This window comes from Mytilus californianus, unplaced genomic scaffold (assembly GCF_021869535.1).
Source record: "Mytilus californianus isolate M0D057914Y unplaced genomic scaffold, xbMytCali1.0.p SCAF_3, whole genome shotgun sequence".
NCBI classification, from domain to species: Eukaryota; Metazoa; Mollusca; class Bivalvia; order Mytilida; family Mytilidae; genus Mytilus; species Mytilus californianus.
This window is the reverse complement of record NW_026262679.1, coordinates 117,695,287-117,709,465: the sequence shown is the minus strand read 5'-3', so window position 1 is coordinate 117,709,465 and position 14,179 is coordinate 117,695,287. Positions and strand designations below refer to the sequence as shown.

General features: G+C 34.2%; 1 protein-coding gene across 1 annotated transcript in view; it reads left to right on the top strand.

Annotated features, from left to right (window-relative positions):
* The window catches only part of LOC127735943 (uncharacterized), a 65,759-nt gene that overhangs the window by 34,750 nt on the left and 16,830 nt on the right, over positions 1–14,179 (top strand). The window lies entirely within an intron of this gene.

Here is a 14,179-nt window from a genome sequence, read left to right as displayed (position 1 = left end):
AACAAAGAGTAATGTTTGTCTTGTTAGTGAAGCTTGTGTAGTTTTGGATAAACGAATGTTAGCTACATACGAGATGCCATTTATTATACCTTACAAAAATAATAATACTTATCTTACCTCCTATACATTTCAAGGAATATGATTGGTTAAAAGCAACCGCTTGGAGACCGTGTATATTCCATATTGGGTTAATAGGTGGGGCTTATTTCAATACACGGTTAGCAGTGGTGTTACGTCCCTTTAAAAAACAACTCGGATGAAAAATCTTAAAGGTTTCAACAGACGAAGAAATTAATGATGAACGATTGAAATAAATTCACAAAACACAAAACACAAAACACATTTAAAGCTAACAAGTTGTTACTGTTGGCATTTGTTTTTGTATAGACCAATGGAAGTAGGTTCTTAATACTAACGGTATTGAAGACTTGATCACTTTGATAGGCTACTAACCTAAATACCACATGTTAAGATAGTCGGTAAGATAAATTCGTTACATAGTGTGCTAGTGACCTAATACGATATATATGGGCTTCGCTGTCACTCCATATGGAATTTACTGATCCCATACAAATCGTTTTAGGTCACTAGCACACTATGTAACTAATGTGTGATTTCATACATATGAACAGAGCAACTATATTCAGATTCATAAGAGATACAAATATCTTGTTATAGAAGGTATAAATCAAACTTTGTAAAACAAAAGCTAGTATGTTGCAAACAACACATTCTCTGAAACTGATGATCAAGATATTTTAGATTTTGGATGAAACATAATTGTTATGTGAGGATGACATATTTTTATGTCCCACCTAGGGGCATTATGTTTTTCGGTCTGTGCGTCCGTTCGTTCGTTCGTCCGTCTGTCCTGCTTCAGGTTAAAGTTTTTGGTCAAGGTAGTTTTTGATGAAGTTGAAGTCCAATCAACTTGAAACTCAGTATACATGTTCCCTATGCTATGATCTTTCTAATTTTGATGCCAAATTAGAGTTTTGACCCCACTGAACATAGAAAATGATAGTGCGAGTGGGGCATCCGTGTACTATGGACACATTCTTGTTTAACATACACTCAGCTTTCCTATGGGAACCAACTGTGTTCTTCTTCTTGCTAACTTGTTCCTTTACTCATATGAGACAGACTTCATACAGGACCTTCTTAAAAAGAATGGAAAGAAAGCTCGCATTATCCTTTAATTTCATGCTCAGGTTTATAGATGATGTCTTTTCACTAAATAATCCATAGTTTGGTGACTATGACTTGAAATGAAGGATATCCACAGATACAGTTTAGTCTGCCTCCTGTCTGTACTAACATCTGGGCACTGACAAGGTCAGTTGAGAATAAAAACAGGTGCCAACCCGAGTTGGTTGAATGTTATGGAATTTCTGTGTCACATGACCACGGGTTTTGGCCAATTGTAACCACAATCCTGTCCTCATTTCGTCAATTGTGACATCACCGAACAAGACCCATCACTGAATTAGTATGAGCAGCATGATGGATGCCGCTAATGGAGCAGCATGATGGATGCCGCTAATGGAGCAGCACGATGGATGCCGCAAGTGGAGCAGGTTCTATTTACCCTTCTAAATTACCAGTCTTAGAGTTTACTCCCAGTTTATGCTCAGGAGATTGGTGTTACTCAATTTTTAGTTTTCCGTGTGCTATGTGGACTTAATTTGTCTTTTCGTCGTTTTTCGTTTTTTGCCATAATGTTGCCAAAGAGAGGCGAAAGATACCAAAGGGACATTCAAACTCATAAGTTGAAAATAAACTGACAACGCCATGGCTAAAAGAAAAAGACCAACAGACAAACAATAGTACACAAAACACAACATAGAAAAGTAAAGACTGAACAACACGAACCCCACCAAGAACTGGGGGTGATCTCAGGTGCTCCGGAAGGGTAAGTAGATCCTGCTCCACACGTGGCACCCGTCGTGTTGCTCAAGTTAGTACAAACACGGTAATAAGTCTAATTCGGTAGGTCACATTCGGGAAAAGGGGACGGGATTGTAGTTACGACATTAGGAACATACCCGCTATCATCTGTGAAACGGATATTCCGTAATAGTCAACCAACTCGTGATGGCCGCGTACGTAAAATTTACGAAGGGATGATTTCAATTTCACCACTTGGAACTCTTGCATGGTTAATAGCTTCCTTGTGAGCAGCAACCCTCTATCAAGGAAATCATGATAGGAAATACAAGCCCTGTATCGTATCAACTTGGAGAGTTTCTCTTACACTTATGAGCTTTGAATTTCCCCTTTGTGTCTTTTGCCTCTTTTTAATGTAATAAAGAAAATATGGAAAACGTACGGCGAGTAAAGTGTTTAAAGTTGTAGATAGCTACAGGTCACTATTCATATGATGGATGGATGATGAGAAAGGACTTCAAATACACTACTGTGAGTGCATGCTTTGTATGTGTGTTTGAAGCATAAAGTACATTTATCACAAATGGCAACCTTTGAAATATTTGAAGTATTTGATAGCTTTTATGTTTATACTCTTCGAAAGTGACGGATCTTGGGGAAATCTAGGAATGATCCGAATCCATTTGAAAAATGAAGTAGGTCATCGACATTTCGGATGGAGTTGTAACTTATTTTATCATTACATTTGGATATTTATGGAAATATTTCGCACCAACAAAGACATAAAAGGTAAGTATTTGTATGTATGGAAAACATTTCTAGTCGTCAGTGAAGATTTCACGCAAAATTGGGTCTCAAAGTTGAGTGCAATTTTCTCTCTCGGAGTCCAGCTGACAAAAATGAAAAAAAAAACGGTCACCAGCAGGAGCTGATTGACCGCCATGGAATATATATGTATCGCATATGATCGCTGATATGTTCATCTCGTCATGAACACAATTCTGTCTTAGTTTCCACGATTTAAAAATTGATGTTCTTTAACTTGTGTTACTTAACGTAAAATGAAACTTTTGCTGATTGATGATGAATTTAATTCGAGATATTATGCTTTCTGATGAAAGTTGTAAATAATATCTAACAACCCTTTATTCAAATATCGTACAACCCTTTATCCAAACTTTTCAATATATTTAAACCACTAATTGTTAATTATCAATTATCCATATAAAGTATTTTTAAGCACGAGAAAAGAAAATCATTGAAGAGAAAGATTGAACCAAAACATGAATTAAAAACAAAACATTCAATTTATTCAATTTGATAATTTCTTTTTAAATTTATTATGATATGATATATCATTTCTGATTTTTTTTTTATGATTGAAAATAAAGACATTTAAGGTACATCAAAACCTGCTTTTATCATTGTAATTTCAAGATTGACTAACACATCGATTTAAAATAAGAATGTTTTATACAACAGCTATGTGGATGCATCTGTGTATAGATAAATACACTGAAGAATGGTGACAATTATAAATGTCTGGTTGATTGATGAGTGTAATGATTGTATAACTTAAAATATTAAGTCATCAAATAAGTTAATAGTAAAAGAAAGAAGAAAACCTGAAAAAAAAAATCACAACGTTTTTAAAGATCATCTATTAGTAAAACAAACAGACGATCGAAATATCGAAATATCGAAATTCAATATATGTGTAATTGATACCTTTCATTAAGCAAGGGATCTAAACCAAAGTTAATACCGGTTGTCCTAATACGAAATACAATCACAAAGTCATATAAATCCACATTATATGTAGACAAAAAAAAACAGATATTCAAATTCATTCTATTATATTTCGTGATTCATGTTCGCGGTTTTAGTTTTTAAAACAAGTCTCTTATCGTTAACACGAAACCTTCCTAATGACCTTTCGTTCATAAGTATTTTAGTTCATTCGATCATTATTATTTTTTAGAAAGGAAATTAATATTGATGTACACAATTTATTAAAAATTATCATGAAATTAAGAAATTCATAAATCTTGAAGTTATACAGTATTATTTTCGAAGTGACAGTTGATATGATCAAAGTCCAATCATTTTTCAAAGTGCTATAAATCTATCAAATAACATTTTACAGTTAATCACAAGACAATAATCAAAGTAATAATGTTTTGATTTGTTTCTATTTCTGTTTTTTTCTTTTTCTTAATATTAAAATTGTTTTAACCTTTAAACTTTTGCACTTAAAGTTAAGTAAGCATATACGACGTAACAGCCTGCCTTATTAGGTATCCAATAAAAGTGAACTTTACTTACTAAACACCAGGTACCATTTAATAAAAGTAGGTTTGAATAGCTCTACAATTATTTTGTGTGTTTGTGTCCTGAAATCTTACTAGTAGATTAGGAAAGTACCAAAACGGATGTTTTATCAGAATACACTCGACAATACACGATGGAGACAACTCCTAAAAGACAACACCTATCAAAGAATTATCAATTAAATGACAAAATCTGCTGAACAAATTAATAAAAGACATTAAAACACATATTAATTCTACAAATTAAACTTAGGTTGAAACGATATCAGGCGCTGTGTGGTAGTAATGTCTTGGCACCATTATCAAAATAAATAACTTTTCCTGCGGCGTATCACTACTCTGCGTGTCGTAATCCGTGTGTACTTGCAGACGGAAGAGAACAAACAATGTCTGTACTTTTATGAATATTTAGATTTCAATTTATGCTTTAGCGACCTTTCTCTTCTATTGATTTTTATCTCGTGCTTCAAAATGCTTTCTATGGATAGTTGAAAAATTAAAAATTAGTAGTTCAAATTAGTGTAAACAACATTCTATTATGAATTATACAAATTACGATATATATTCATATTCGCAAATAGGATTCAGAAACAAGCCACAATATGTTAATCTGTCTCCTTGGTTATATTGGATACAATATACATAAATAAATCAAAACTATATGCTCTGCTACATGATAAAAATATTGATAATGTCAGTTGAGTTTCATAATGAACTGAAAAAGAAAAGAAAAAGTTTAAATTAAATTGAATAGTTTGAATAAAGGGTTATGTATAGGACCTGCTTACCTTTTCGGAGCAGCTGAGATCACCCACCGTTTTTGCTCAGTCTTTAGTTTTCTATGTTATGTTTTGTTTACTGTTGTATGTTTTTCTTCCACTTATGAGCGTCGAGTTTCCACTTGGTATCTTTCGCCTTTTTTAATGTAATAAAGAAGATATAGAAATCATACAACGTTTATGCGAGTGAAGTGTTTATGGTTGTAGATAGCTACAGGTCACTGATTCATAGGATGGATGGTTGATTAGAAAGGACTTAAAATACACTACTGTGAGTGCATGCTTTTTATGTGTGTGTGTGTCTGGCATAAAGTACATGTCTTACAAATGGCAACATTTGACATATTGGAAAAAATTGATAGCTATTATTTTGTTTGTATGATAAAAGGCTCCATAAAACCCATCTGTATATGTTCTTCTGTGCTATCTTTTACCGCTACCCCACTGCGTCTTTAAATATTATCAGCATCTATTATCTATCATTACCAGTATGCAGATCCTGTCTAATAATATTTTCAACATGCGCCCTGGAATTGTTTTCAAATGTAATTTTATGTCACTGCCCCTATTGCGCTAATCTTGCACACTATTTTCTACCATTGTCCGTTGATGTTCGCACATGCTATTTATGACATTACCTCATTATCATGTTTTCTTTACGACTGTCCAATTGGAGATGTTCTTAGATGCCCTTTTCTACTCCTGTCCCGTTGGAATCGTTCTCACATGGCATTTCTGTCATTGACCCCTTTGGGTAAGTCCTCATATACCATTTCTATCACTACCCCCAGGATGTGTTCTAACATACTATTTCTAGTACTGCACCTAGATCTCAGATGATATTTCTACTACTGCCCCTCTGCGCATGTTCACTTATGCCATTTCTTTTACTGCTCCTACATTTCAAGTTCTCAGAAGCTATTCCTACAACTGCCAATCCAAATATGTTCTCACATGCTATTCATACTACTGCCCTAGGACCGAATAAAGGATTTTCTGTTTTCATCCCGATCATTATCTTTCAAGAATATCAGTAAACGCAACTCTAATAAGTTCATTCCTCATCATGTTCACTGTCTTTCAATCTCTTTGCATGATTGCAAATCACATCTTCTGGAGTTATTATCGTGGTCTAACTGAAAAAAAAAAAAAACATTTTCAACTTTGTAGGTAAATCGACGCATTATTTTGTGAACTCGATTCAAGTTAACCGTTGGAGTTTAATGGTCGGCATGCATCATCATACAGAAAGTGCTGGATTCCAGGATTCGGACATTTCGGGATACCAGCATCCGGACTTTTCGGGATGCTAGCATTCTCATAAAAACCACTCACACATTGGCAATGGGATGCCAAGTATCTAGAAAAAATTGCAAAGCCGATCATAAAGGGTTTTCAGCGTTTCATCTGCATTTAGATATCGCAACGTTTTGTATTTTATCTGACACAGCTATTAGGCTTTAAATAGATGCTTTAGTAACAAAAATTGAACTTGAAAAAAATGCAGCACATATTTTATGAAATTGAACAAGATTAGTATTTAACACAACAAATATGCTAATTCTATATTATTGATAAGAATTCAATTAGATAATCGTTCATGAGAATTTAAAATTTCTGTTGAGAACCCGTTATGGTCAGCGTTTTCGACCCGGTGCTAGAAAATGTACACTGCACTCTATATTTTTGGTACGTTCGAAGCGCTCTTCTGGACCTAACAGGAACGCTAAAACCAAAACACTTTGAAAGCCAAGGATGTATAAATTCTTTATAGAGCTTTATGAAAAATGGACACAAAATGAATAGCCAAATCCTTCTAATGCCAACTTTGATTGAGGAAGTTGAAACTCTGGTTTCTTTAATGGTTTTTAAATTAACCAACGAAAATTTCAGAATGGTATGTTACAATGGGTGTCATTCAGCTGATGACATACAGTTCAACAGCAGCGATATTGAAACAAAATGCAAATAACAATCTTTCAATTCGGTACGTTCGAAGCGCTTTTTCGGACTCACTCCCATTCAAGTATTGCCTCTTTGATTGCCTGACCTGTAAGCGTCTTTGTATGTGAATCTTAAAATGTTGATTGGAGGCAGCGAAGCAAACGTTCGGATTTTACACCGTCTTATGCTGATATCTTGATAAATCTAAGACAGCCAAAAAATGCATTAAACCATAAAGATTTATTCACCCAAGGCTCTTTTGAATGACTAAATTTCGATTCTGTGAAATAGTTATGTTTTAATTTTCAACTTTTAAATTGTGACATCGTGAAGCGTTCAGGATTAAATGGTTATACTATTCTAAAATCTTTAATCAATTTGATTTTTTTTTAAATTTTTTATCACACAGTTTTAGTCTTGTTTGAATCCGTAGAATTGAATAGAGGGAACACATAACCTGCGCACCTTAGTCGGTATCAACGATTTATATTGCAATTGTTATCTCTACAATACACATTTGTATGTAGTGTTTTTATGGATCATTGATTTTGTGTTTCATCGACTTAAGAATTTTTTTATATACCACCCTTGATCTAGAGATCTTCTTCTTTATGCTGGAAGAATTTCTTTTTAACATAACTGATTTATTCATCCACCTCACATAAATAACAAATTGACTTAAATTAGTTTTATGTGATGATGGAAGAGCAAGAATGGTTGCATTACACTTGAACGGAACATTAACACAAGAGGGACGGAAACAAATATATGATTGTTGTGTTGAAAATACGCCAAACCTTTATTTGCACGGTTGAAGGAGACAACACGAATGGCAGTGACCTTTAACAACACAAGGTTGACCTCGTAAAACAATGGTTTGACCCAAGTGTCCTATCTGATCCTCTGTATTATTTATCAAATATTCCAAAATATATCGACCTCTAGCTGCTATAGTGATTATGGAAATTTTCTAAAATCGACACTTTAATGTGAATATACAGTTGGAGAGGTTGTACCATTAGTTTGATATACATTTTGAATAAATAAAGACGATTTTGTAAACAAATAGCTATAAGTTGACCTCGTCTGAATAAGATAACATAAACATCAACAATTTTATTGTAAGGCCTTCGTGGATTCGTAATAAAATGTATGTGTTTTATTATTCGATTTGACCAACAATTCCTAAATATATAATCATCGTTTTTACACGACGGGTGCCACATACGGAGCAGGATCTGCCTACTCTTCCGGAGCACCTGAGATAACCCCCATTTTTTTGGTGGGGTTCGTGTTGCTCAGTCTTTTCTATGTTGTGTTTTGTGTACTTTTGTTAGTCTGTTTGTCTTTTTCATTTTTGCCATGGCGTTGTCAGTTTTTTTTTGACTTATGAGTTTTAATGTCCCTTTGGTATCTTTCGCCTCTCTTTTACTGAATTAATTTCAAAGGATAAAATACAGGCATTCAAGGAAACTTATAAGAAAAGCATGTGTCGTTGCGGTGTGGTATATTAATGCAAGCGGCATGTTATAGAAACAATTGAAAATATGTATGCAACCGCAAGCTTAACATTTCTTTAAATAATTTTATTCTATCACTAGGTTGACCTTTTCTAGTTAGTGAATAATTAGCCCTCAGAACAAAAGCCACTCTTACTATGAAGAATAATTATAATCATTTGAAATGGGTTTTTTAAAAGTTGTTAACATTACAGTGTTATGGTGCCACAGTAAACGATCTATCGACCTGGATAGCTGTCACGTGAACACATTTCGATATACAAAACATGCAGATGTGATATGCTTGCCAATGAGACAATTATCAACAAACGTGGAATAATTTAAAAGAAAACCAACGAGGAAGAAATATGACAGACGACAACCACTGGATTGCAAGCTCTAGATTTAGTACAGGAACATAAGAAAAGTGAAGAGGTGAAAATAAGAGTGTTAACAATCCCCCTTTTCCTCCAATCTGGGACATTGGTATAACAGCACAACAGAAAAACAAACTGTAAATATTAGTTGGAAAGGGCTTGATTCATCAGATCAACACAACGCAGAAAAACAAACTAACAAAAACAAAACACAAAGTACCGACATTGTTTTTGTACTCTTAGGTTCAATTTTATCTTTTGATGTTAAAAAAAGAGAGACAAAAGACTCCAAGGGTATCCAAACACATAAGTTGATGACAATCTGACGACGCCATAGCAAACAAAAACGAAAAAGGTCAAAAGACAAACAGCAGAACACGTACAAAACACAGCATAGAAAACTAATGACCGAGCAATACGTATCCCACCAAACACTCCCTAGTTAGCAATTTGTTAATCTACCAAAAGACATTTTCATCGTTTTTTATTTGTTATGATAGTCTGATTGATTGATGGCCACCTAACGCCTAGTTGCAAATACTATATATACATAATCCTGTCGATAAGAAGTATATGAGATAAGTATAAAACATACAATGTATTAAACTGGCACTCTGAGTAGGATTTTTAACTTGATAGCTCAGAAAAGAGAAGTGAAGGATACCAAAGGGACATTCAAACTCACAAGTCGAAACAAACTGACAATTCCATGGCGAAAAAAGAAAAAGACGAACAACAGTACACAAAACAACATAGAAAACCAAAGACTGAGCAAAACGAACCGCACCAAAAACTGGGGGTGATCTCAGGTGCTCCGGAAGGGTAAGCAGCTTCTGCTCCACATGTGCCACCCGTCGTGTTGCTCATTTAAGTACAAACCCGGTGTTATGTCTAATTCGATAGGTCACTTTCGGGGGAAGGGGACGAGATCGTAGTTAAGATTATTTGAACATATCCGTCGTCATCTGTGAAACAGATATTCCAGAAAAGTCAACCAACTCGTGATGGCGTCCATAAAATTTACGAAGGAATGACTTCAACTTTACCACTTTGAACTCTTGGTTTAAATGCTTCCTTGTGAGCAGCAACTCTCTATCAAGGAAATCATGATAGGAACCCAAGCCCTGGAATATCGTATCAACTGGGAGATATATACTTCGTATGCAGGCGTTGCTGGAGAGACAACCCACAGGAAGATATATTATGCTTCTATGACACTTTATTGTGACTTCGAGTTTGTCTGGTGGAGTAGCAGCCATTACTAATTTTAGAGTCTTTAGTTTGTTCATGTCGAAAGTTGAAGCAACGACCTCCATAACAGAGGCGAGGACGCTACCACAGACCACCGAGGCGACGGGTATAACGTTTCAGGAGTAAATAAAAGATAAAAGACACGATAAAAGAAGTTATTTAGAATTATGCAAAGTAAGCTTTCAACTTCGTTGTAGCAACATGATCTAACATTGCAGCTGCACTTTGAGGAATTTTTCTTTGCTTTTAGGTCATGAAGCTTTTCACATCTCTACTTATTAGCACATTCATAGCTTTCGAATATTTAGTTGTGAGCATTCATGATGAGGATTTATCCAGAAAAGTATTTCGGACGCAGGAAATTTATAAAGAGTTTTTTTTCTTCATTTTATAGTAACTATGTTACTAGTCTTTTCACAAAGGTTGATCTATGAACAAAGGAATTGAAGTCAAGGTTAGATCAGTCATATGCCTTTCAGCGGGAAAAGTAACTCTTTGCAATTAATCTAAAAACAAAATAAAGTGTACCAGTAACTAATCGTTTGAAGCTCGTCTACTTAAGAGCACTTATCCTAAATCAATGCACCATAAAAACGAAGTAATAGCTGGATAAATCATTTCGTGATGTGAATCTTATATTTTCATATGTTCTTTTTTAATAAAGATGGAGATATATATTTGAGATCCAAGTGCAATGGTCTATCTCCCTATACAACTATAATACAAGATGGAGATGGCCAGACAATTCTTTGAACTGACACGATCTATTTATTCTGAAGCAATACATTAATAAAACCTATATATATTTTGGTGATGTTGCAGAATTTTGTAATTATTATAAGAAAGTAGATGTTGTATGATTGCCAATGATCAAACTATCCATCAGAGTTCAAATGACGTTCTTAAAGTAAATATAGGTCACTGTATGGTCTTCAACAATGAGTAAACATACTAATATTCAATTTACCAAGTCACACAATTCGCCTTGTTACGATCAGTTGGTATGTTTTCATATGACGAAGGAGATTGGGGTATAATTAGATGAGACAGCAAACCAAATACAAACAAACCAAAAGACAGTTATTTTGTTGTCCAGTTTTGTCACATGTGCAGTGCGGAGGCCGTAAAATTTTCTCGTGCTTATACATTACATTTCTGACGTTATTGTTGAGAAAACATCTCTTCTTATGCATATATACTATATTTTTGTACTTTAGTTTCTCTAAGTTTGTTTGTTGTTATTGTTATGCAGTCCAACTGGACTATTTGCCCTATCCATTCATCATTTTAAATGGCATTTGCAAGACAAAATAAATTTTGAACCTTAATTGCAAAGAAATTGAACCATACAACTATTTTTAGACCAGGTAAATAAGGAAGTACAAAATATACAATGAAGTATGCTTTCAAATGGTATAGAATGGATGGATGCACACAAACCGTGTGTCTTTCCACTATACATATTTAGGTCAAAGTGTCTTATGTAAATGGTAGGTCTTTTCCAATTTCAAAATTAATATGAAATACACATTACATATATTCAATGAATTATTTATTCAGTTTATAATATATTTACATCATTTTATGAGTGATTGGTGGTGTATACCACATCGATTATATTAAATATGCGATTATATTTCTAAATGTTTAATAAGACCAGCCATTTTTATTCAGCAGTGTCATTTGTCATTGTAGGATAATATTAAATTCATTTTCATGTTATACAAAAATAGAGAAAATCTCAGCCAGATTTCCTTCCTGTTTCCTAAAAATGAAAGTTCGTTGAAACTAATTTTGTATTTTCCCAGATTGTTAAAATGTGCTTGTTGTTGGTTATTCATTTTACTGTTTGTATTATTTGATTTGCGTTTATGTCTTTGTTGTTTAAGCTTAAATCAAGCCGTTGGGTTTCTCTATTGAACTGTAGCATTGATATGTATATCATTTGGTTGTGACACTATATTCGATTTTCAATGGAATAATGGATTATTGCATACATGTGGCAAAGATGCATTGTTATAAAGGTTGCAGGCATTCTGAATGATTCTTAAAACTGAATAAAAATCATACGAAACACTTGTTTCGATAAGGTCATTTTTCATAGTAATTTAGAAAGGTTTAAACAAATTCTCATTATACAAAGGAGGTCAAGAAAACGGCAGGGATATTGATTCAAATGAGTATCTATCGAAAAAACACAAATGCAGAAAAGGTGTCTCGCTCTAAGACATATTGATTCTAATCAAATATCACCATAAATTGTTACTAATGTTAATCAAACTTACATGATTAGGTTCCAGCTATAAAGCTGTACGAATAAGCTGGGGGTTGGTGAAACATAACTTATATGAAATATCTACGGATAAAGCATACATCCTCACTGAGACAGACGGACAGACTGGGAAACCACGATGCGCGTCTACATTTCCTCGCAGTGATATGGGTTCGGTTATGTCACAGGTGGCAATCAGTAATTATCCCTTATCAATACAGCTTTGGCAAAACATATCCAGAAATAACTCATGGGTCACTTTTTGCTTGTCTTACTTTCACCATTCAAATATTTCTACACATTACGGCACTAGGGAGATTCCCTCTTTTTTTTAATATCGCTAAATATATGAGCAGATACTGGCATAAACTAGAACATTTTGGTACATGTATTTAGTTTATATAAAAAGGTAGCATATTTGGAGTCAAAGTTGCGACATTAATTAAAAATGTCGTCATGGTATGCATCTTCAAACTTCTTCCAAAAAATAAAACATAAAATGAGTTGGCAGATAAGCTACTTCAAGTAATTATAGCTTTGAATTTTTATAAAAATCTATATCATTACTACGAGGATCAATGGAGACTCCAAATGCACGGCCGTGTTGATGGAAATGTCTGTACAATTGTGCTGATAGAAACTTCTGTACAGCTTTGCTGATGAAAAGCTCTCTACCTATGCTGATGAAAAGCTCTGAGCTTGTGCTGATGAAAAGCTTATTAGCTACTGCTCCTTTAAGACACATTTTGGTCTTGAAAGATATCTGTTTCTATTCCCCTTAGCAGAGGAGAAACTTCATTCGATTGCGTATTTTATCACATTGACTAAAAATTGAGAAAGTCGTAAACAGTCTGGCTAGGATACTCTCCAACAAAACGAAGTATGTCGCAAGTGCAACTCAAAAGAAATTGATGATGATTTTTTTTTTCAATTTCATCCACATCATCTCAAAATAAGAAACACTTCTTGTATTCTTAGATTAACGCACTTTGTCCCAACTTTAAACACTTGATTTGGCTACTCAATGTAGCGAATTTTTATATATAGATATCCGTTCTTGATTTGATTGACAAAATACAAAGTAAGGATCAAACTTTTTTGTGTTAGGCACGAGGGTTGCAAGGTGGTATACATACTCAACAATATCAATATGCTTTTATATACGTATTTTATTTTAGAAGGTTGGTAGATGAGCTACTGCAAGACATTAAAGGTTTGATTTTTATACTTAAAATCTTTATCCTTACTTTGAGGATCAGAGGAGACCCTAAAATGCACGGCTGTGCTGATAGAAAAGTCTGTACAGTTGTGCTGATCAAAATTTCTGTACAGTTGTGCTGATCGAAATCTCTGTACAGCTTTGCTAATGAAAAGCTCTGTAACTGTGCTGATGAAAAGCTCATTAGCTACTGCCGTTTTAAGACAAATTTTGGCCTTGAAAGATATCTGTTTCTATTACCCTGAATTCGAATGGAGGACGAACTTCACTCGATCGCGTATTTCATCATAAAGACTGAGAATTGAAAACAATCCTTATTCGGCCTGCTACGGTACTCCTTAACAAATCGGAGTATGTTGCAGATGCAACTGAAATGCATTTGATGACCAAGATAATGTTTTGTATCAAACTTTGATCCATGTGAACCCATTTAATGGAAATAAACATGTGCTTCTTTAACCAATATTATAAATCGTGAAAAACTGTCTATCGAGCATTTAATAAGAATTCCATTAAAGCCTAAGTTTGTTATAGAAAACGAGATGCCATATGAAATGTGACAGCTTTGTAGCATGCATATTCTCGTCTGTGAAATCTAGCTTTTTCGCCGTGTTTCACTCC